The sequence below is a fragment of the Sceloporus occidentalis genome, unplaced genomic scaffold (assembly GCF_023333645.1).
Source record: "Sceloporus occidentalis isolate IW3139 unplaced genomic scaffold, rSceOcc1.0.p SCAF_132, whole genome shotgun sequence".
In the NCBI taxonomy this organism is placed as follows: Eukaryota; Metazoa; Chordata; class Lepidosauria; order Squamata; family Phrynosomatidae; genus Sceloporus; species Sceloporus occidentalis.
This window is the reverse complement of record NW_028317112.1, coordinates 1,068,616-1,092,702: the sequence shown is the minus strand read 5'-3', so window position 1 is coordinate 1,092,702 and position 24,087 is coordinate 1,068,616. Positions and strand designations below refer to the sequence as shown.

Sequence of the window (24,087 nt, the reverse complement as noted above, 5' to 3'; positions counted from 1 at the left end):
GGGGAATGCCATAGTAATAATTTTGGTTATCGAGACCATGCATGGGAGCAAGGGAGGGGATACTTGGCTTACCAGAAGCACAGATAGGTTTGGTTCCTTCAACCTAGACCACCAGGTGCATGGCCATGGTCAGCCTAGTCCACATCTTATCAGCTACCTGTGAGGCTAAACTGGTGGAGGCACCACGATGAGTGTTTAGTACATGCAGAAGATGGGTAACTTAGCCATTATCAATTAGGATGCAAGAAACCCTAGGCACGGCCCTGGACACGGCCACCAGCCTTCCCCATAGGATATTTATCTTTAAATAAAGAGGCCAATGATGAAAGTGTTCCAGCGGGGAGCCTGTAAACACACTTCAGGTGATCACATTTGCAGCACGAGACTCATGTGCTTGTTTTGTCTTCGCAGGTGACATCCAAGCATCTCGAAACAATAGATCCTGGTGTCTCTTTTCACATAGACCATCTATTTGTCTTTACAGTAAAGGCTTCTCCCTACGCATTGTCTTCCCAGTCAAAAGTAACGCTTCTTTACAATTCCTAACGTGAATAAAATAATTATTTCAGTGCTGAAAACATTAGAAGGCGGTAAATCGGGTGCATTGTGATCCACAGATGTCTTTCTCGCCGAGCGCGTCCAGTACAGGCCGCTGAATGATTATCCCTCTAATCGCGTTTGTTTGCCGCCACATGGAGTCGGTTGCTTTTCCAGATAGATTTAGCTGAACGGTTGATTTATTGCAGACTGGATACATTTTGAAAAGGCAAATTTTTCTTTCTTTCTTCTCTCTGCAAGAATGAAATTTGTTACTGGCGCTATATCTATCCCGTAACAATAAATATATCTTTAGATTGTCTTCTAATTTATTGTTTTCAGTTTAATTTCTTTTTTTTTATGTTCACATTTCGCTGTTGACCACAATATATATCGCTGCTACGAATTAGAATTTGGAATGGTTGCAATGAATAAGTTGAAGAGCAAAGCCATATATTGACTTTATATTATATTCATCTTATATTATATTTATTATATTTATTATTATTATTGTTACAGGGATGATGGATAACTGACTCGAAGATTTTACACAATATTTTATATGTTGACTGCTTTGCGTGTTCCTCCAAATTTCTGAAAGCAAAATGCATTAACAAAGAAGTAACATCAACCACCTGAGCATCATAACAAGAAAGAGAATTTGCCGGCAGATCAGCCCCCATTCAGCCCATCTAGTCTGCCCTTTTTTTTTCTGCTTTAAAGACTTTAATCTATTTTAGTTGCATCTTAAATTTAGGAACTATATGCCTATCCCATGCATGTTTAAATTCCATCATTGCATTAGTCTCTACCACTTCTGCTGGGAGGCTGTTCCACTTATCTACCACCTATATTCACTATTACGTACAAAGCTAGACTTTTTTTTAAATAAGTAAGAAAGTTATAATAATCCCCTGGTGAGTCAGAATTCTAGATCTAGCTGTATATTAGACTATCTGTTAAATTTGCCCCAGCCCTGGTGTCCAAACACAACCTTATCTTATCTGCCTGACTAGTAGCAATCTGTACAAAAGGTTATCAGGCCGGTGTGCCATGTCTCTGTCACAGTGTGAGCACAGAGGGCGGCAGTAATCTTTGCGGGTTGGTAAATACTTCTATAAATGATACACCCTTTGCCCCAGCTTTGTTCAATATACACATGTGATAGTGTGCGTGCGTGTGCGCGCATGCGCGTTGTGTATGCGGGACCCTATTTCGTGCCATGGAATTCATTGTGTTTATTAGATCTGCTCAAATAACGAGTTTACAGCAGTTAACCGGTAGCTCTTCCGCTGCCATCAATCTACACCCTACCCTCCGATTACTTTTTTTAGCTGCTGAGGATTATGGGAGTTGTAGTTCAACGGTAGCACGTGCCATACCTGCTAAACCTGTTGTTGAAACAGCTATTCCCACATGCGTATATACATACCTGGGAACAGATTTTATTTTAGTGATTTGCTTACATAGCGTCACCGCGTTCTCACCTGATTGAGACTTCTGATTCCATTTACCGTCTTCACCTGTAGTGTGTCTTCTGCTTATCTGCCGATGGGTTTATTGGGACGACTTTAACCTTCTCATGGAGAAAGTTCTCCGGGATCATAAACGATAATATTCCGAACTGAGCAGATCTGTCACTTTTCCAAAACCTATATTTTTATTCTTTTTATTACGTTTTATTACGAGAAGGTGAAACAAGTGCCATCCTTTAAGGGCCGCGATGAGGACTAGGTTCTCCAGTCTTTATCTTTTGGGGTGGCACATCACATTATTTGCAACCTAGGGTGACCACATCAGCCATGTTTTTTAGGACACATAAATCTTACAGCCCAGATAAAATGCTGCCCTGCAGTATGGAGGATGTATAACTGACTAATTGGCTTCCTTCCATGAGTCTATACATCCTCCATACTGCAGGGCAGCATTTTATCTGGGCTGTTCATCAATATGAAAACATTTTATGTGTCCTGAAAAAACATGGCCGAGCAGGAGGCCCAATGGCCAGCAGGAGGACCAGACCTTCTTGGCCCTGCCCCACAAAGAAGACCCACTTGAGATGTCTGAGGGAGGGGACCATGGCCTCCTCTCCAAAAAAATATATACATGTCCAAGGGATCCAGCTACACTTTTTTGGCTGACATTCTGAAAATTGTCTGCATCACACACCTGGCTTAAAAGGCTCCGAGGGGTCCCAAGGTCCAGCAGTGTCTACATTAAACCCTTGGAGACACACGGCCGGATCGAGGACCTAGACTATGGACTCCAAAACCACCCTGGAGATTCAATCCATCCCAGCCTTAAGGCAAGAGGACCAAGCTTCCCCTCCCTGACACATCCTAGCAGTATACGATGGAGGCAGCCACCTCAACTTCCTCAAGAGAGATCGTTAGAACGGTAACCTCTTTTGATAATGTTGGTTCAGCCAAAGACTGCCGACAATCTCAACAATCGTCAATCTCAACGATGCTCATGGGCTAGAACAACGGGAAGCAGGTTACAACTTTCTACTTAGGCGGGCGAAGTAATATATGGCCATATAGTGTGACGGAATCTGGAATCATGGGAAACCAAAGGTAATTTGGATGAAATCTCCTGGCTATGCCTTTAACGGATGTCGGACCTGAAAGCAATAATCTGAATAATTATAAAATAAAGTTAAATAAAAGATAATAGTAACACTATAGTAATAGTAACTCACTCCAGCCAGCGCTCTTATTTTATTATTATCATCTTCTTGCTGATAACAGACCGTTGAAACGTGGATAATGTAATAAAGCGTTTTATGGTTCTACAACTCAACCCGGCAGAAGCTGGATGTCAGCGAAGCGACCGTATCTACGGAGTACCTAATCAGGCTTTTATTACATGAAAAACAAGCTGATAGGAGACGTAGGAAACATAGAATCTGACAACAGATCGGCCCCAATCGGCCCCCGTCCAGTCTGCCCGTTTCTCCTGCTGTAAAGACTCAAACCTTAATCAGTCGTTGGTCTCGTCTTAGATTCAGGAGCCGTATGCCTATCCCATGCGTGTTTAAATCCCCCCACGGTATTAACGTCTACCACTTCTTCTGGAAGGCTGTTCTATTCATCCACCACCCTCATGATAGATTAAAATCCTATCCTTTTCTATCCTACTTGGTCTTTATTAATTCAGAATCTTTCAGAAAACAATCGTTTCTAGGAATATCATTCTAGGAAAACTACTTTATATGGATCCAAAAGATAAAAAATAAAAATAAAAGAGATGAGAGTTTTTAAGTGTTCTTATCTCTATGGCAACAACCGGAACGGTCCATATAGAATAAAGATTCTCCTGATTGCTAAGGGGAGACGACCATCTATTTATACTTAAAGAAAAAGGGCTTCACTCAAATGTGGAGCAATCACCATGGAAACAGAATGCTCATGCTGACTCCTGTTATAATTAGGGTCCAGTTTAGTATAATTGCCTCCGTATCGCGTCTTCTGAATTAATTATGGTTCGCAGAGGCTGCTTTAACAGACTTTATATCTTGTGATTAAATTAATTTTGTGTAAAAGGAAGTGTTTGTTTTGAGATCTTTGACCGCCTCTCAAATAGTTTCCTAGAACCACTGAACCCCCCCAAAAATTGCGAAGCCCGGATCTAACGGTTTCCCCTACTGATGATATGTCTCTTTTAGGGAAAGAATGACCCTGTGGCTTGAGGAGGGGCAGTAAAATCTGGACCTGGATTAAGTGCCGTGGTGCAGTTTAAATAAAACTATCATTATCTAGTCTGGGAACAGGGATAGACATCCTCAGTCATGCCTGGAGCCTCCAAATCCAGAAGGGTCTCCAGTTCCTGTGTTGTATGTCTATTATGGTGGTACCAACCACATCATGTCAATGACCAAGCACATGTTATAAGGGCTGCTGGCCATGGGTGTTCTTACATCAGTATTTAGTGAAGAGAAAGTCAGTGCCACCCAAAGTACAAATTGTAACAGACGTTGCCCTCAGCTTTATTGGGTGGGAATGCCCGTGGAAGTAGCGTGAGAACAGAATAATCACCTGCTGACCTCATGATGAGACCAAGAACTCTAAGAACTTCATGAAACGTGTTATCACCATCCTGGTGGATCAGTATTGAAAGTCCCAAAGCTCCCTGAGACCCCTGAACCTGCCCAAACTCTCTTGCTTTCCAGTTCCTGGTGAAAATAATTCGCTTGCACGGACTTACCTCCATCTGGATATGGATCCAGTCCAAAAATGATGTAATTCGAGTATAAACACCTGGTTTATATCTCAAGGCACAGCCAACACCCCAACTGGTGGTCCCCATCAATTTCCACACTTTCCGGTCTTCACATGCTAAAGGACCACCACTGTCCCCCTACCAAGACAAATGAACAGATGCATAAATAAATGCATTTTAATACCTTATTTCTACTTTTATTACTGTAGGACGAGACTTTCCAACCACTGGGAGAGAAACATGACGGGAATTTTGATAGAACGGCACATGGACGGTCTTCGCAAATCGGCCTCCTCAGCCATTTTACGCATCGGCGTAGAAACGCGAAGATATCATTAACCTCATTGTCAAGAGTTTATAAAGTCCGTATCAGAGCAGTTAAACCATATATATAAGAAATCAAATAGAGGTGCTCTTTTAACCCTTGAGTGCCAGGGCTACCTAGCACACTGCAGATAGAGGGTTAAAGTGAAAGCGAATGATTCAGTGTCATGGGCGCTCAGCCACATTGTAAAAAAACATATGTATTATTTCTCTCTTTCTATCTGATGAACAATAAGGGTTTGGCTATTATTTCATGCGTGACTTCATTTAGGATGCAATTAATATTTAATGCTGATATCCTACCTGACAGGTGTCTACACCGCCTTCCAAGAAGCCTGCGCACACCATCGATGGCTTTATAACACCCCCGTAGATGTATTTCGTATTGCAAACTCTGTTGGAAATCAGTGGAACGCCAGCGTAATCCATCGTCTGAGAGGTATCACCTAAAAAAAAAGCAAAGACATATAGAAAATGTTATATTTCTGTATTTTCCTTGTCTTTTTTCCAAGAGGTTGGCCAAGGTTAAAGAGTTAAAGGCTGTATGTCATGCCAGGTCGATAAAATGTATATACTAGACCAGCTAGAGTCCACTAATGACAGGCTAAGGGATGATATCCCCATGAATGACTTTCTTTTTAATAATAAACGGTAAAAAAAAGTTTAAATCTGGGATAAAAAAATACAAGATTGCCAGCATCATTGGACAGAAATCTAGACTGATCTGGTAAATCCAGGACAGCTGGCAGGTAACTATTATTATTATTATGAATATTGTAATAAACATCTGCAAAATGCGTCCTAATCTACATTGTACGGTTTCACTGAGAAAAGGTCATTTGTTGCCGAAATAATCATCTAGCCGCACGACAAATTTCGCCTTTCAAAAAATGAAACCCTTTGCCTGGCTTCGCAAGCATGCCGCCCGCTACGATTCCATATCTGCCCAGTAATAACACAGCCGTTTCCATGGCAACGGGCCGTGATACAATCAAGTCTCTTGGAGATCGTCAGAGAGTGGGGGGAAAAAGAAATCAGATCTTTTAATCGTTTATTTGAATATCCTCAATAGAGAAAAAAACTATTATCACAACATACAGTATGAGAAAGCCTCGAAACGGGAAGGAAATAAACATAAAACATAAAAAAGTAAATAAAAATACAAATGGACAGATAAATAGTCTTTTGCCGACCCGGAGAAGCGGCGTTTCTCCCGGAGTTCTCCGCCATAACCTGGAGAGTTCCCAAGTATGCGTATCAGGCCCGGATTGGCCATCTGACACACACCCATTTTTACTGCCCCAGCAGGGGCAGATTGGGTCCTGCAGCTTCCGGCTCGATGTGCGCGGCCATACACTGTGGCCAAGGCTAGATTAAGGCACTTGGGGCCCTGGAGCAATAAGCATACCTGGGAACTCTCCGGGTTTGACTTGGAGATTGCCGGGTGAGCGCTCCTTCTCCGGTTCTCCGGGTCAAGAACCAAATCCTCCGGGTCGCGGAAGCAGATTTTTGACACGCCCCGCTCCCTGCCCATTTTTCCTTTAAATGGGAGTGTTTCCCGCCGCCGTCAGCGGGACCTCCCACTGATGTCAGGGGTAACTCCCACCGACGCCACGGGACCGCCCGCTGAAGTCAGTGGGAAGTCCTGGCCGCATCCCGCTGCCTGGGACCCGGAACTTAAAGTCCCATAGCGGGACTGTCCTGGGCGATCCGGAACATGTGATCACCCTAACACACACACTATTCTCACCGCCAGCCAGCTCAACAGTTCCAGGGGTTAAATGAGAAATCACACAAATTCAGCTAAACTGTCTCAAAACCCAGATAGCAGAAGCAGTGTGCAGCAGCACTGGATCTGCAGCTTCTCCTAAAGCTAAGTGTGTCTTTAGATTTCATATTAAAGTACTTCCATATAAGGACTTTAATATGCATTATTTGTTGGTGGGACTGTATCGGGCATTTAAGACAATTTCAATGAAATGCATTCCTCATAAAGCAGTTGACACGGTCTAGATTGTAAGTGATTTATCATCATTTCACTGAACAAAATAAAATGTATTTATATGGTATACCTCCTTCTTCTGTCGCACCCCATCCTGATATCCAACACATTTTACCCTCTGGAAAATCCTCTCCATAGTTCGGTAAACAGATTGGTTGTATTAAACCTGATACGGGGGGGAAAATAGATATTTTTATTTCATATCAGTAAAGTAATCAATAAATGTGCCATTTATCATAACATTTTGTGAGCCACTGCTACTGGACCATCCCTTTAGAAACAATTTACATCTTTTAAGATTTTTTTACCGTTCCCTTTTGCCACCCATGGACCCCAATACAGACGTTTTTTAATAACTTACTATAGAATTATAGAATGTCATGTTTATTGAATCATCTGATATATAATGGTTTCTATTTAGTGACAGCTTTTAGTTAATAAGGCATTCATTCATTCACAACACTCTCTGATTATTTTATTGACACATTATGGTGTATTTAAAGGGAGAGTCACCATTTTTTATCTTTTTGTTTATAATGGATTTGTGAAATAAGTTAAGCTCTTCAGTGTGGCTCTGTTGGGTTTTCGGTGAAGAACATGGAGCTGAAATTGTAAGACCTTGGGTTGGAGCAGACAAGGGCAAAATGCACCAAGAGCGACATATATGCTTCACTGGTTCCTGTCCCTTTAAATATAATTATGATTCTATAAAATAGTATTTATTTTTGGGATTCCTAGGTTATTTGCCTTAAAATAATGTGTAACAGTATTTCTTCATAAAGAGTTGTTTTAATTTTTGAGTTAACAATATAGAATTAGAGCGTGTGGCCCGCTTTCCTTAAAAAAATAACACTATGGGGTTTTTTTTGCCAAGTACCTCATTTTGTACAAATTTTTTAAGAAAAACAGATAAATATAGCAGTTAAACATTAGGTATTTTAGGATTGTTCTAAGGGTGAAATGGACAGTAATGCAATAACCACTACTTTCCACCAGATGGCGATGTGGGATAGCAGCTAACTAGTCTATACATTACTAGATAATAAAGTCCGCGGTACGGTAGAGAAACTGAGATTCAGCGGACTAAATACAGGTCGGGACAAATATGTTCCAACCTTACTTAACGTCGGACCCCGACTTTTGTTTATGCTCTTTGCAAAACGTAAACATACCAGAAATTGCCTTTTGTTTCAAAATAAAAAAGAAATTAACTGATGCGTGGGACGATGTTCGGTATTAGACATTAGCAATAGTAATCATTTAGATTATCTAACGTTTGCAACAATGCACGGAATGTACTTAAAACCAACATTTTTTTTAGCCTAATTGGCTAATCGCGGTATAATGCCAGCATAATTGCCTCTAGGACGTAAGGGCAAAATTGCCTCTAGGGCGTGATACTGATTATCAATCAATTATATTCAACAGTGTATTTTACTTTGGAGGTAAAATTCTTCCTACTCATGAAGTTGTTTCGCGCCCTCATGTAAAGCCTAAAAAGGCTTAAAGTGGACACTTTAAGCTGACGTTACACCCAACGATATCATATTTACGCGGCGTCCCAACATCACAGGTACAAGTATGCAGTTTCCCGACATCATGAGCAGGTGCGCATGACATCACAACATCACATGCTTGTGTTCTATCAGAAGAGGGCATACCAGTGCCTCCTGCAACATGGAGAGGGAGAAGCCGCTTATGGAGAACAGACAGCATCAGCCCGAGTGTCCCTTTGGAAGGTCCTATCAACATGTGAAGATACCGACCCAGAGGGTACTGGTTCCATTGAGTTTATTCACAAACGAGACATACATTTCAGATACAAGGCATGCTGTGACCTAGCGGGTACTGTTGTTTAAACAGTATGCCTTTATCATTATTATTTATTGTTTTATAGAGCGCCATCAAATTCCATAGCGCTATATAAAACAATAAATAATAATAATAATAACCTATATTTATCTCATATGGATTGACTATGGAACATGCAGCATAGTGAATAAACGATAAGCCTACCGTTGAAAGTGAACGGGTTTGCCAGTTTGATGAGCGCTATGTCATTTGTCATGGAATTTGATTTATATTTGCTGTGGTAGATGATCTTTTCTACAAGAACGGGAGTGTTCTGGGAATCATGCTGATGGTTCACATGGCCGACTTGTACGCTCCAGGACTCGGGGAAAAACAAACTGTAATTAACAAAAAAAAAAATGATAATTATGATATTTGGTAGCCTTTGCTAAGCAGTTAAGAATTTGTCACATTTTGCTTTTTTTTAAAAAAAAAAAAAAATAGTAGCCAGGATTTCACACGACCTAAGAAGTCAAATTTCGGTTTCCATAAACATGCAAGGAAGTAAACATAATTTAGTTAAAAAAAATAAAATACAAATAAATGCGAGATTATTTAAGTCCAAATGGATGCCGGAGCCATGTTCCATAACCTTTAATGACCGCAAATATTTTAAAGAATTATTTGAAACAAAACAAAATCAAAAATTTGTTTACTTGGGTGCCAGGGGTCGGGACACATGTTTTTCCCCAGGGAGGCTCAGCCAAATTTCGTGAATTTTCTTTAGTTATATTTAGGTGAAAACATTATAAATCCTTTTCACTAGGGAACCATATATTTTTCCGGACAAGTTAAGCAATTCATAGATGCCTAGTTTAGTGCATCCTGTCGCTTGAATATTATGGTTAAATGCCTAAAAACCAACATTATTTCCCTAAATATCAAATATACAAAACCAAATAACAAAAGGTATAAAAAAAGTAAATATTTTACTGAAAAGCTGTACATACATGTAGATTACACACAAAGGCCATACGGGTCATATGACTGAGAAGGCACACATCAAAAGTGTCCAGATAAATACACAAACATAGACAAAAATCTCTACAGTATTATATATATATGTATATATATATATATATATAGTATTTTATATATTTTTTTATTTAAAAGTATATATATATATATAAACTGGCAGATCTTTTTAAAATTACATATATATATATATATATATATATGTATATATATACATTTTTGGGGGATTTTACACATTAAACTTTCTCATCATAATGCTTGCTCTATGAAACACATAGCATTAAGGTTCTGCATCCAATGCTTTAACCATTAGGCGAGTAGCGGCACTGAAATCATTATTTCTCAATTCTTGTATTTTTACCTATAGATGTGATATTGTTGTTATTCCAGCAGCACTGGTTGCCGATACATAATAGCAGATTATATATTATATATATAATATTAATGATTAATGAATTAATAATAATAATAATATACCTATTATTTTTGGCCACTTAAAAGTAAATTAGGTAATAGTAGTTCCCCTTTTAATACAGTGATTATCAACAACATTCTGGGGGGGGCTATTTTTTTTTTTTTAAGTCCATATTAACTTCTTCCTATTTGCCCAAATTGGCTATACTTCGCCTTTTTTTTTTTGCTATTTTGAAATTAATAGAAACCAGCGGTAACAGGGGTACTCGGCCAGTATTCATTTTTTTAATGTTTGGTTTTGGCTGTTAAATTATTAATGCTAATAATAATAATCATTTCATCAATTTAACTGAAGCTAACACTTCCTGAATGTTTCCCTGGAATGAATGAAAGTACCCGATGACATAGAGATACGATTCGTAGTGGTATAATATGTTTTTACCTATACATAGGCTACAATGATGGAAAGTATAGGCCGTTTCGAAACAATAAAATAAATCATCAATAAGCTGCATTCCGTTACAATCAGAATGTTTGTATCGGTCCAGGAAATAATAAAAAAGACAAACAGCTGTTTGGAATAACTAGATCATCAAGCAATTTTAAAGAGTTCTGTAGCGGAGAGAACAGTGGAATCTCTGACTTTTTATTTACATGTAACTTACTGCTGCTTCTTCAACTTCAAACATCTAACGTTCAGTAATTTAGTATGTAATAAGGTCATGTAATAAGGTCATTGTTTTCTCGCTGACTTATTTGGCAGTTTGTAGGATTCTATTCGGAAGAGAATGTGCTGAATCCACCAAAAATAATTTATACATTTTTTTTTTTTTTAGTAATCAGCTGTATTTTTAACCAAAATGTCATCTGAAGATTGCGACTGAAACGTACTTCTTCAATGAGTAAATGGGCAAATTTTCGCAACATTTTATTATGTAAAATGCCTTTTTAAGTCAATTTTTCATGAATTTCAAAGCATTTTCTGCCATGTAAGACATTGCTGGCATTCTTTAGCTAATGTAGTTAGAAAATGAAACTTCCGTCTCATTTTCCCCCCTCCCCTGACTTGTCTGCTGAAAACAGGAAATGTACTTAGGTACATTTCCTGCGCATGCTCTGTAGCTGAAATCCTATGGAAATCAATGAGAGCTGCGCCAACCAACTCATGTATGTCCAGCTGTCATTGATTTCAATGTCAATTCTTACGTTGACCTGAGGGATGGGGGAAATTGAGAGAGTTGTCTCATGTTCTATCACCAGTAATTACAGAATGCCTGCACTGATGATTCGCATGCAATAAAATGCAATGGACAGTAATATGCAATAAAAAATATAATTTTACTCTCTTTTCAATTTCTTGTATTCATGTTTTGTATATTTTCATTATTAAATTATCATGAGTGAGTGGATGCCGATGCCACCACGAGTTTCCCTTCTATGTTGGCACGTTAATGGCGGGCACCAGAGACATTGTTTGCCAAGGTTCATGTTATCGGTAAATGTGTATATCGTCAATTTTAATCCTATTGTTCATTTTCAATTACAATAGCCCAACATAATCTGCCGGTGCTCTATTAACGCAACATAATGTAAGGCGCTAAATACAGATAGACGGTACTCACTCATAGACGCAGTGGGCAGCGGTTACGATCCATTGGGAAGTAATCAGGGACCCTCCGCACAAATGGATGCCTTGATAGATAAGACTGGCTTGCCACGGCCATTGGCCCTCGGCAGAAGCGTTGCCACCCACTATCCGAGTTGACGGTGAATAACTGGGCCGACTGCCACAGACTGCAGGTAATAAAAGAGAGGTGGGTTATAAAGATCCATCCTTGGTGGTCCCAAAGACAAGAAGTATATTTAAAGGGATCGTAAGACCTGATGCCAATTAAAAGGCTGCAGAAAAAAAAAAATTAAATAATTTATTGAAAATGTAAATTTTTTTGGACCTTATCACCATAACTGGAAACTCTACGGATTTGGCCCTCCCCAGAAATAACTCTATAGGCATCTATAGGAAATTAAGCTTTATTTATATTTTTTGTAGGGGAAAAATCTTCACATGACACCGATGCAGAACTGTGGTTCTCTGTCAATTATGGAACATAAATACTAAAATCTTTCCTAATCAAGTTTTATGAAGTTTGCTAAACAGTGGTTTATAAAATAAATAAATAATCTCAACACTATAATACCAAATCACTTCCCGTGTATGACGTTTGGTTTTTAGGTATAGCATTGAAAAGCGGGAAAACAAATGTAACGTTTCCTCTGGGAAATGTCAACATGTAGATTTTTCTTTTTTTTTTTTAAATTTAATAAATACTTACGGACACATTTTAGGGTAGTGACATTTCCAGAAAGGCAGTGTTCCCTAATGAAGAAAGAATTTAATTAACACAATAGTGGTAAAACACATTATATGTTAAAGTTTTTTTTTATTTTTTACCCGATGTATTGATTCTGTTAAAGGGACGCTCCAGCGTCTCATGCAGCCCCACCATAGAAGAAAGCATAATAAAGTATCTTGTGAATAACCCCAACCCTATGTGAGTCTATGCATTCTTCAATCTAGCCTTCCTGAGAAGCTGCAGCTCCAGCACAGCGCCCCCTCCTACCCCCCGAGCTCCCGTTTTGGCACCTCTGATTGGCTGCTGGATAGCCACATGTCTACCCTATGCATGTTTAAATTCTCTAGCTGTATTGGCCACTGCCACTTCTGCTTTGAGTCTGTTCCTTCTTATCTGCCACCCTTATCTTCCTTAGCAATGCTAACCTTCTGTGCTCAGCTTAGCGCAGGCCGTAAGGGCTATATATTTTAAATTTTCTTAACCCCTTAAGGACAATGGGCGGTCCCAAAACCCATTGAAAACAATGCATTTTGAGCCCTTACATGTACGGACTTTGTCATTAAGGGGTTAAATAATGTAATTCCTGCTCCTATAAGGATATGATGTGGCGCCATTTTTCTTGTTGTGCAATACAGCAGAACTCTAAGGACTTGGAGACATTATGTATATCAGGTCTAAGGAATACGTGTCTGCCCTACAAATAAATGCCAGCAATTACAATAACTTACGATTAGTGTTTATAAACTTCCATGACTAATGGTGTCCTTTATCACTGTATATTTTATTTGTCTTAATGCATTACCTGGGCTGCATTACATTCTGTAGCAATGTCATCGATCCGGCAAAGGATTGTGATTTGGACAGCGAGACAAATTGTCTTCTAAACTGTAGTTCGACGAAGCCCAGGGCCACCGAACTGGAGGCGACGTAACTGCAAAATAACAACGTGTATCAATCCAAGGGACAAATCAAATAACTACATTAAAAAAACTACAGCCTGATTAAAAGCGTATTAAAAAGGTGTTTGTTACAAGACCTCCGCCTGGCACACATGGGGTTAAATTGGACCTATTAAAGACAACTGTACAGATCATTGTAGGGTCACTGCTAACTAATCTCAGTGGACCTTTAACTTTTAAAGCGTATCGGAATCCATTTTTGCGCTTTGTCCTGTCCGCCTACTGAAACCAGGAAGTCCAAACAGGAAGCATACTTAAGTATGCTCTCTGCACATGCTCTGTAGCGCTATGGCAATAGTAGCAGTCAATCACATTCACACCAATGTTCCGCTAGTATACGCAGGCTTGACTTTAAACTGGGGCTACAGAACGTCTGCATAAATAATACTTAAATATGCTTTTTGCTTTCACTGGAGGCAGTCAGGGGGAGAAAAATTCAAATTCTTTGTCTTAGCCATAGGAATTTAGTAGGGGTTCTACTCCAAGCTCCAGCCCAACATGATTCAAATTCAGAAAGTTCCAGAAAGCAGCCGTTTCCCAAACCGAGAATTTTAATTGTGTTTTCTCAGCAAATCAGAAGCGTTTGGTATTAGAATATGTTCTAGTGCATTCTTCTATTAAATTTATAAAAATCATACGTATTAATTACATATATATATATATATCTTATAACTGCAATGTACGGGTACTTTACATTTATTGTATTTGTAATATCCATTCAGCTTTCCGTGTTTTTGTAGAATTATAATTAATAATTGAATTATATAGAACCATCATAAAAATTTGGATTTACAGAAACAAAAGGATACATTCTAGATCAATTGTGATCTGTTCGTCACTATTTCTTATATCTTATTTTCCCGTGATAAATGTAGCCACTTCCTGCACTCTGTGTTCTTATTCGCTCCCACCAGTGTCTCTCAACTCTGACCCGCCCCTCCGCTTCCCACCTCCCTCCGACCCGGCCTGCCCCCTGCTGGTGCACAAGAGAGAGAGACAGACGAAAAAAGCGAATGTCTTCTTAATGGCGTACGCTAGTATTATAATATTTGAGATTATGAATTAAACCATAAAGGTTAAGCAATCCGCAGGAACATTTCATTGGTTGGTATAAAGATTACTCCACTTTGGCAACTTTGATCCAACCTCTATAAAGTTCTCCAAAGGTCATCAAAGGTTCTCCAAAGGTTCGGAAAAAAATATTGTATATATAGAAATAATATAGAATATTTTACTTTACTTGAATGCTATATCCCGATTAGGTTTAATAGCACATTTAAAGCGCATGCAAAGCACCATACAATTCCTTATTACCTTGAAAACCCTAATTGCTTACATGTGAAATTCCCATAATAGGCGTTCCAGTCGTCCGAACAAACCGTTCGCCAGGATCCTCCCGTATAAGCTTGGAGCACGGCATTTTTTCCACTGAGTCTTACTGAAATATTACACAGATTGGATTAATCAGTATTCTTACATCTAAAGTGCGCAACCATGGATTCTAATCAAGTAATACTTTGAACATCGCACAAAAAAATAAATAATCTGCAAATTTAGGTTCTGAGTAAGTCATGTTTGGAATTATGCAATTATATAGAACATCATGTTCCCTAATTTTTTAAGAAAATAGGGGGAAAAAAACACATTTGAAAAAAATTGGCATAATTTCCATTTCTATTTCATTCACCATGTCCATATATTTTTCACTATATATTTTAATATATACCGCTGTTTTTTTTAGTAGAAACCACAGCATAATACATGAAATATATTATTAATATTTATTACGCATAAGCAGCCAATCAAAATCAGGAGATCTGGCACAGTTATTGCCATTTTTATCGTTATGAGCATGGCCATGACATCACACTATGACATCAATGCCCACAGTTTGTCAAAGACAGATTATTGACCGCTATACCGAACATGTTGTAATTAGAGGCACCTAGTAAAACCACACTGCTGACAATTCACTTGAAACTCATCGTGAGCATGTAAGGACATCGCCGGAGGCTACCGGTGAAATTTTCTTGGTATTGTGTACGTCCTACACAGAAAGACATAATTAAGCTATTAGGTCTTCTCTAGCGTTTCATACCTTCCTCTGTAAGGAGCTTTAATTTTCCTAGTGTCTAAACAAGTGCTAATATGTATACATTCCAGGCCGCCCATCCAAAATTCCCCATAACATTACATCAATATTTATATACCCAAAGGTCTGTATAACCTACTGGGATTTTTCCGTTCTTTTATAATCCTAAGCGATTGGACTACCATGAATATGTAATACAGACCAATGAAATATACCGAAATGTTCTTTCGCGGACAGCCAATGTCAGCGTTAAATAGTTTACTGATCTGGAACGTCTCCAGGCATGCAGCCATATTGTAATCATAATGTTTGGTCATGCCTGATGATACCGTTAGCTTCATGCCAAGATTAAAAAGGTTCCTTAGAGATTGTAGACACGTTTCCTTAAATGAGTCTCACCAAGATGGACCTACATTAAAAATAATCGGTGTATGTTCACAAGGAGATAATTCGGGAGCGAGACCACCAGAAACCCCCAAACAACTCCCTAAAATGTCAACTTTGGAGAACTTTTGAGCCCCATTAGGGAAAAGAGGGCTGTAGATCAATGCATCCATAAGAGGTTCTTTTATGAAGGCTACCTGTATCTTGGGGAGCAGAGCTTTAAAAAAGTGAACGATGACCAAATATCTAAGTTTACTTTGTCAGAATTATTCACAACCATTGGAAGGAGAAGGAGGAAATCAGTGTATAAAATCATATCATTACCACATCTGTATTCATCATCCCCTTCCGGGCAGTCTAATACCCCGTCGCATCTTTTTTCTGGTTTTATACATTTTGAGGACGCTTGGCAACGTATCTTTCCTGGGCATGTGTAGTGGACTAGGATAGAAAGACAAGAATAGGTAGTGCTTTTCAGATTTGGTTACCTTAAATCGTCGTCTATCAACCATATTAGTTCCGGCTACAATGTTGACCCCCTCTGGTGATAAAAAAAACCTCATGATTTTCTGCATCTACCAATCTTATTTCATAATTGACACGGAATTTACTACTAATACTGAAAGATAACATAATACGAGGGGGTTAGGTATTAAAAAATATTTTGATGCAAGGTTTGAAATGAGGTCTCGACACCATAGAACCCATAGGAACGTTCTGCCTTTCTTCAGCTTGTTGTGTCTTCTTCATGTTCTTCATCATGGGGCTTCCAGTTCCAACCTATTGGTTTCTCACGATCAGTCATTGCCTTGCATTCCATCTCCCTGTCCTTCTCCATTCTCGTTTCACTTTATACCACTCCATCTGCTAATACCCCCTCACTTTTTAACACTTTCCTACATATTACTGCATCTTCTGCTTCATTTTTGGGTCATTTGGTCCATGTTCCAAATAAGCTCCTCACTGTTCCTCCTGTACCTCATTATTACTCTGCTTGCTCTTCTGTATCTCTTTGCCCCCAACATCACCCATCCTCAATACTGAGCCCAGAAATCTTTATTATAAAGAAGTCGAACCCAACATCAAATAAATAAAGCACATGACTGATCAAGTTGATACTGGACTCTTTTAAAGTCCCGTAGACCGGACGCAACTGATGGATCATGGAAAAAAAAGAGAAACTCAGACGATTAATGAGGAATTAAATCACACAGAGAAAAGATAAGGAAACTATTAGACAGCGGATAGCTCGGAACACAGGAGAGTCTGTATAACGAATGTTTTCTGTCTGATTAAGTCATTAATATACAGATAAAACAGCTATCAGCTCAGATTAATTGCTCGATTGGATGAAGTAGGTGAAAAGGGGTCAATGCGTTTTGGTTAATGGACAAAGTGTCGGGAGCTACTATTTATTTTACACTCAAGTGCCCTGTAAAACATTTAATTCTTGACCATTTTAATGGAGAATCTGATGAATAATGAATAGGACTCACCAATCAGCCCGGTAGCAACGGACAGCGCGATAAGAAGCACAAGGAACAGGACGGGGATCAAATATTTCACGGGAATAACGAGATGGCACGTCGGCGATTCATCATTTTCTCTATTTTCTGAAAGGAAATACACAATGAGAAGAGGGTCGCGGTGACATTCATCGGCACCTCAGCTCGTGTCTTCCTTAGAAATACTTTGCTTCATTGTATCAATCTCCTGCTTTGTCTCCTCTTTAAATGTAATACTATTGATATACTCAGGTTTTTGGCGTTATGTCGCCGGTGATTTTAATTATATATATAATTTTTTTTTCCAATTTAGTTATCATTGTGAATCATTTTGTTTTCTTATTGTTGATCTTTTCTGTACAATCCCTATTAATGAAAAAAAGTTCTCTGCTTATGAGAGATACTTTGAAGAAGGTAGAGCTTTCTTTAGATTTTTTAGTATAATAGTCACTGTCTTTCTACTTAGGGTCCCAAAGTATGTTCAAAATATGTGACATTTTAAAACTATTTAAACTTTAAAACTATTTAAACTTTAAAACTGTTTAAAAAGTAAATAGGCATTGGGAACGTGATAAGTTGGATTTGTCAAATTGGCAAATTATACATTTTACAGTTCGGGACACTAAATTAATGAATGCAATGTTACCGGTCTTTACAAATTTATATACGCAGTGTATATGTTAGAAACACAGCTTATGGGGTACTATGAGAGCAGCCATCTTAACTTCTTGTTCTCAGGACTAAAATGTGAAGCTGAAAAAAGTTTCCTAGAAGAATCATCTCATTCACTTAAATCAAAGTAAATTCATTTAGAACATTTTGTTTTCCCAACCAGTAAAATGAAGGCACTATTTTACCTAAGGGAAAAAATATTTGTGGAAAATTTTAAAAATGTTTTTTGTTCTAAAGCTCTCTCTTCTGTGCGCACCCCCTCTCCCAAAAAATAACGATGAGGGTTTTTGTAACATGATTTTGAGGGCATTTTTCACTTTCTGTATTTTTTCCTTTTCACTTTCTGTATTGTTTCTTGCTCTTTGCTTTTCACCGTCTGTATTTTTCCTTCTCACTATTTTTCTTTTCTTTTTTTTTCAAGACTTTTTTTTCTTTCTCTTTCTGTATTTTTTCTCTCAATATTTTCCTTTTCTGTTTTTTTTCAACACTTTTTCCCTTTTCCCTTTATGTATTTTTCCTCACTATTTTTTGCACTTTTTGTGTCTTTTTCTCATTCTTTCACTTTTCACTTTCTATATTTTTTCATTACTATTTTCTTTTCCTGTATTTTTTCCTCCCTCTTTTCTTTTTCACTTTCTGTAATTTCTCCTCACTCTTCCTTTTCACTTTCTGTATTTTCCCCACTATTTTTCTTTCTACTTTTTTTTCCTCAATCTCATTTTTCACATGGATGCCAGCGTCCTTCACCACAATTTGTGGCATCCATCCCCCTGTCAGTGCACTCAAGAGGGGGACTGAACTGGTCGCTGCTGGGGAAGCACAATTATCCCAAAATAACCTTTGCTGCAGTGCTCCCTCGTGCTTTCTGCTGCCTATTGATGCTGTGCACCAGGATAAGTTTTATTGAGTTAGCCCACCTTACATGACCCCACGGGCCCATGCTTGACTGTTGCACAGAGAACAAGATGGCGGATCCCATGGTATAAAACTCAGTTTGGGCTCTAAAGCATCTATACGGATTATTTAAAATGTAACACTATTAAATGGGTTCATTACTAATTAGCAAAATATTAAATATTTGGATACCGACGGAGAAGCTTCAATCACGTTTTGTGGTTTTACATTTGGGGATTCTGGTGAATTATCCATAATGGGTTTTTTTTGTGGCAAACGCTATAAGTTAAGACTATTGATTACAGCGAAGTAACAGCGGGTTTCTTCACCAGTATATTATACTTTAAATACTGCTAGGCTCAGACGTTAGCTTTATCCCCATTACTGTGTATAATTAAAGATTGTGGATGACAGAACAGATGGGGAGGGACAAAGAGAATATTTTTTCTTCCCGTTTTTTGGCAAAACTACAAGTTTATGCAAGGGACCAGCTGCATATGGAGAAGCCTCTGATTGAAGAACCGCGGAATTGAGCATTTGCACAATAAACGTGAAGCTGTTTAAACTTGGTAGCGAATTCCCCAAACCTGCATTAAAAAAAAGTATATATACCATAGCTATGCTAAACAAACAAATAGCCCATAGGTTGACGGCCCTTAACCATTCAAGTGGTAGAGGTGCCGTTTACCATCGTATTATTTCACTTTTTACTTAAAAAAACTGTATATGTGACTTTGTAAAAGGGAAGTCCCATGAAAAAATACATATTCTAATTTTATTATTGAATACATTGCTTAATGCAGCGCTGTATTCAAGTAAGTAGTCATGTAAAATTTTAGACCAGACTGGGAATAATCAGGGGTGGGCTGGCACATAATGCAACATTAAATGACCCCTGCGATAGTAGCACGACTGCTCTGAAGACAGACTCCATGCAAGTGTATGTATGTATTAGAGTGAGTGTATGTTAACGTGGGTGGGTGTGTTGGAGTGTGGGTGTTAGCATGAGTGTGTAGACTGTGGTGTTTGCACACACACACTAAATGTCACAGCATTAAGTGTGAACACTGTGAGGTGAGCAATGCATTTCTAATCAATGAGTATTTCCCTCTAGCAGTAAACGTTCCTTAACTTTTATGACTAGACACATAAAAAGAAGATTCAGGCCATAAGAGCTTGCAATCTATTCTATAAACACATTCTGCTACAGGTGATGTATAGCCCTCCACTTGGTATATGCAGTAAATGTTTCATATATTGCCAAAAACAGAACTCTTTTAAATTAGAAAGCAACACAATAATTATAAAAACAAAAGTTCCTCTGTAACCACTAAATGAGAATTTAGTATATGATAGCTGCATGGTCCCTTTAAATTTTTCGTTTTTGCCAAGGCATGGGGGGATTCTACAGAACAGACTACGAATGTAGTACTTTCCACACCATCCAGCCCTTATCTACAGGAGAAGTGTCAGCTCCAGCGTTGGCTCGGGGGACACTGGGGGGGGGGGGCGGTCCGTTCTCATGTGTAGAAAGTGCTGCCATTAATTTCATTGGGAGCACTTTCCTGCCACTGATTGACTGCTTGGAGCAGGGCAGCCTCTTCTGGGTCAGGCAAGAGCTTTAACTTTAATTATTTTTGGGTAAGGGTTACTCACAGAGAACTTTAATATACGTTCTTCTTTGGTGGGGGTGTCAGGAACATTAGACTGTCCCTTTAATGAGGAACAACAAGGAATAAGCAAGATGGCTGCTCCAATCCTATACACATAAAACTGATTTAAAATATATTATTTTAATGTGTTAACACATTCATAGGTATATTTAGTTTAGCGGACCATAAAATATTGTATATTATATATTTGGACTTTTATCCATCACTCTTGAACACAGCAAAACTCACTTAAGCCATATCTACCCGCAGATACCCTTTCAGCCCAGGAGACACCTACCCAGATGTTCACGGCGTTAATCCGGCCAAGGGCCCCTACAGTAAGACTACACTGTTAAAAATCAAAGAATTCCATTTAAAAAAATTACAGGAGCAGGAAAATTAGTATGTACTAGGGGGATAAAAAAAAAAAAGATATGTATCCATGATAACGGAAATTCCTTTAGAAAATACATATTTGTCTGAAATATAAACATAACTTATATTGATAATTTCTATCCCCTTCTATATCACTGATATTATTTTTGAGGGTAATATATATTTTTTAAAATACATATTTATAATGCCAGTAATGCGGTAAATGGCACTTTAGGAGGGGGGGTATTATAACTCACCTTTTAACCCCTTAAGGACAATGGGCGGTCCTTAAACCCATTGAAAACAATGCATTTTGAGGGGTTTGCCATTAAGGGGTTAACTTTACAAGAGTTTCAAGCGATGGTTCTGGTAAAAAAAGGTCTAAACAAGGAACAGACGTCTCCTTTAGGGGGTTTTACCCGAAAAATGAGGGCGCCTGGTCATCCTACATGAAATAGAACATGTGAAGAAAATATTGAAACAGATAGATAGCCATACCAGATCTGTTCTCTCCGGGGTCTACTTTTGCTTGTGTCAGGAAAATTCGAAAGTAAGAGAAAGCACCGTCCACTACCGGCAATTCCTCCTCTGATACTGACACTAGTTCCAAGCTGCCGGAAGCAGGGACTTCATTCGCAGCCTGGAAGTGGTTTTGGGGGGGAAAAAAAAGTTTAAAAGTATGTTCCATATTAGTGATAAATCTATAGCTGTATATATATATATATATATTTTTATATATATATATATATATATATATATATATTTCCCTCCACAAATATTGGCACCCTTGGTAAATATGAGCAAAGAAGGCCGTGAATAATTGTCTTTATTGTTTAACCTTTTTTATCTTTTCTTAAAACCAATGCACAAAAATACTCTTTTATGCTTTTATGGATATCAAACTATTGCAAACATAACACAGGTTTATACAAAAAAAAACATGAATTCATATGAAAAATCTATATATATTTGAAGTATATTCTCATTGATATTTTAATTTTTTTTAGTACACCCGGGTGACTGGGAACAGGAAATTGTTCAACCGTGACTTCCTGTTTCACATGGGTATAAATATTAGGTAACACGTAGGCCAAATGCCCTTAGTCATTCATCACAATGGGTAAGACCAAGGAATATAGCTGTGATGGGCGACAAAAGGTTGTTGAGCTTCACAAAATGGGAGGTGGTTGTAAGAAAATAGTTAAAAAAGCATTGAAAATGCCCATTTCTACCATCAATGCAATAATTATGAGGTTCCGGTCACCTGGGAATGTTATGAATTAACCTGGAAGAAGATGTGTGTCTATATTGTCTCAACGCACTGTGAAGAGGATGGTAAGAGTGGCCAAAAGGTCTCCAAGGATCACAGCTGGAGAATTGCAGAAATTAGTTGCGTCAGAAAATCTCCAAAACTACAATCCGACGTCGCCTACATCACCACAAGTTGTTTGGAAGGGTTTCAAGAAGAACGCCTCTACTCTCATCTAAAAACAAACTACTGGAGCTTCAACTGGGATCGGGTTCTATGGTCAGATGAAACCAAAATAGAGCTGCGTTTGGCACACACAGAGAGATAGCCATATGGGAAAGTACCTCATGCCCGCGGTTAAATATGATGGTGGCTCTTTAATGTTTTGGGGCTGTTTTTCTGCCAGAGGACCTGTAAATTTTGGTAGGATACGTGGCATCATGGACCCTATCAAATATTAACACATATTAAATGAACACCTGGCTGCCTCTGCCAGAAAGCTTAATACCGGCCATGGTTGGGTCTTCCAGCAGGACAATGATCCAAAACAGAAATCAAGATGAACACAAAAATGGTTTATTGACCATAAAATCAAGGTCCTACCAAGGCCATCCCAGTCCATAGAAAATCTGTGGGGTCAACTGAAGAAGAGAGTCCACCAGAGTCAACCTCGAAATTTGAAGGATCTGGAGAGGTTCTGTATGGAGGAACGGTCTCAGATCCCTTGCCGTGTATTCTCTAACCTCATCAGGCATTATAGGAGAAGAAATGTTATCTTGGCAAATGGGGGTAACACAAAGTATTGACTAAAAGGGTGCCAATAATTGTGCCACACATATTTCACAATTATTTATTTTGGATAAACCTGTGTTGTGTTTGGAATCGTCTGATACCCATTAAAGCAGAGTATTTTTTGTGAATTGTTTGAAGAAAAGATAAAAACGTTAAACAATAAAGACAATTTTTCCCAGCCTTCTTTGCTCATATTTATCAAGGGTGCCAATATCAGCGGAGGGCACTGTATATATATATATATATATATATATATATATATATATATATATATATATATATATGTCAATTAATTCATAGAAAATAATAATAGAGTCGCATTGTGCTTTAGTGCATCTCTATGGTTTCTTTGTTATGACTTCCAGCTCATTATAAATCTGTGATTAACTTATTTAACGAAGAAAGCAAATTACAAACGTTCATTACCCAGTTTCGAAGGCGTTTATCCGATATTTCATGCGCTGTGCGCACTTCTGACATTGCACATGTCATATTATTTGCTGAGAAAGTTTAGCAGGTTATTCTCTGTATTTCTAAGTCAAGGGTGAGACTCCCCGGTTGCTAAAACCTGATATATAACCGAGTTTATGCATAACGTTAATTCAGTAACTGTTTACAGGACAGAGATTTGTTATTACATAGAACGCCAGATCGGCCCCATTCGGCCCCCATCTATTCTGCCCGTTTTTTCCAGCCGTAAAGACTCAAACCTTAATCAGTCGTTGGTCTCGTCTTAGATTCAGGAGGCGTATGCCTACCCCATGTATTAGCCTCTACTACTTCTGCTGGGAGGCCGTTCCACTTATCTACCACCCTGTCCGGAAAGTAAATCTAC

At 38.5% G+C, this 24,087-nt stretch overlaps 1 pseudogene; it reads right to left on the bottom strand.

Annotated features, from left to right (window-relative positions):
- Window positions 1-23,732, bottom strand: part of LOC149281436 (transmembrane protease serine 3-like) — a 28,795-nt pseudogene extending 5,063 nt beyond the window's left edge.
- Window positions 23,733-24,087: the final 355 nt, after the last annotated feature.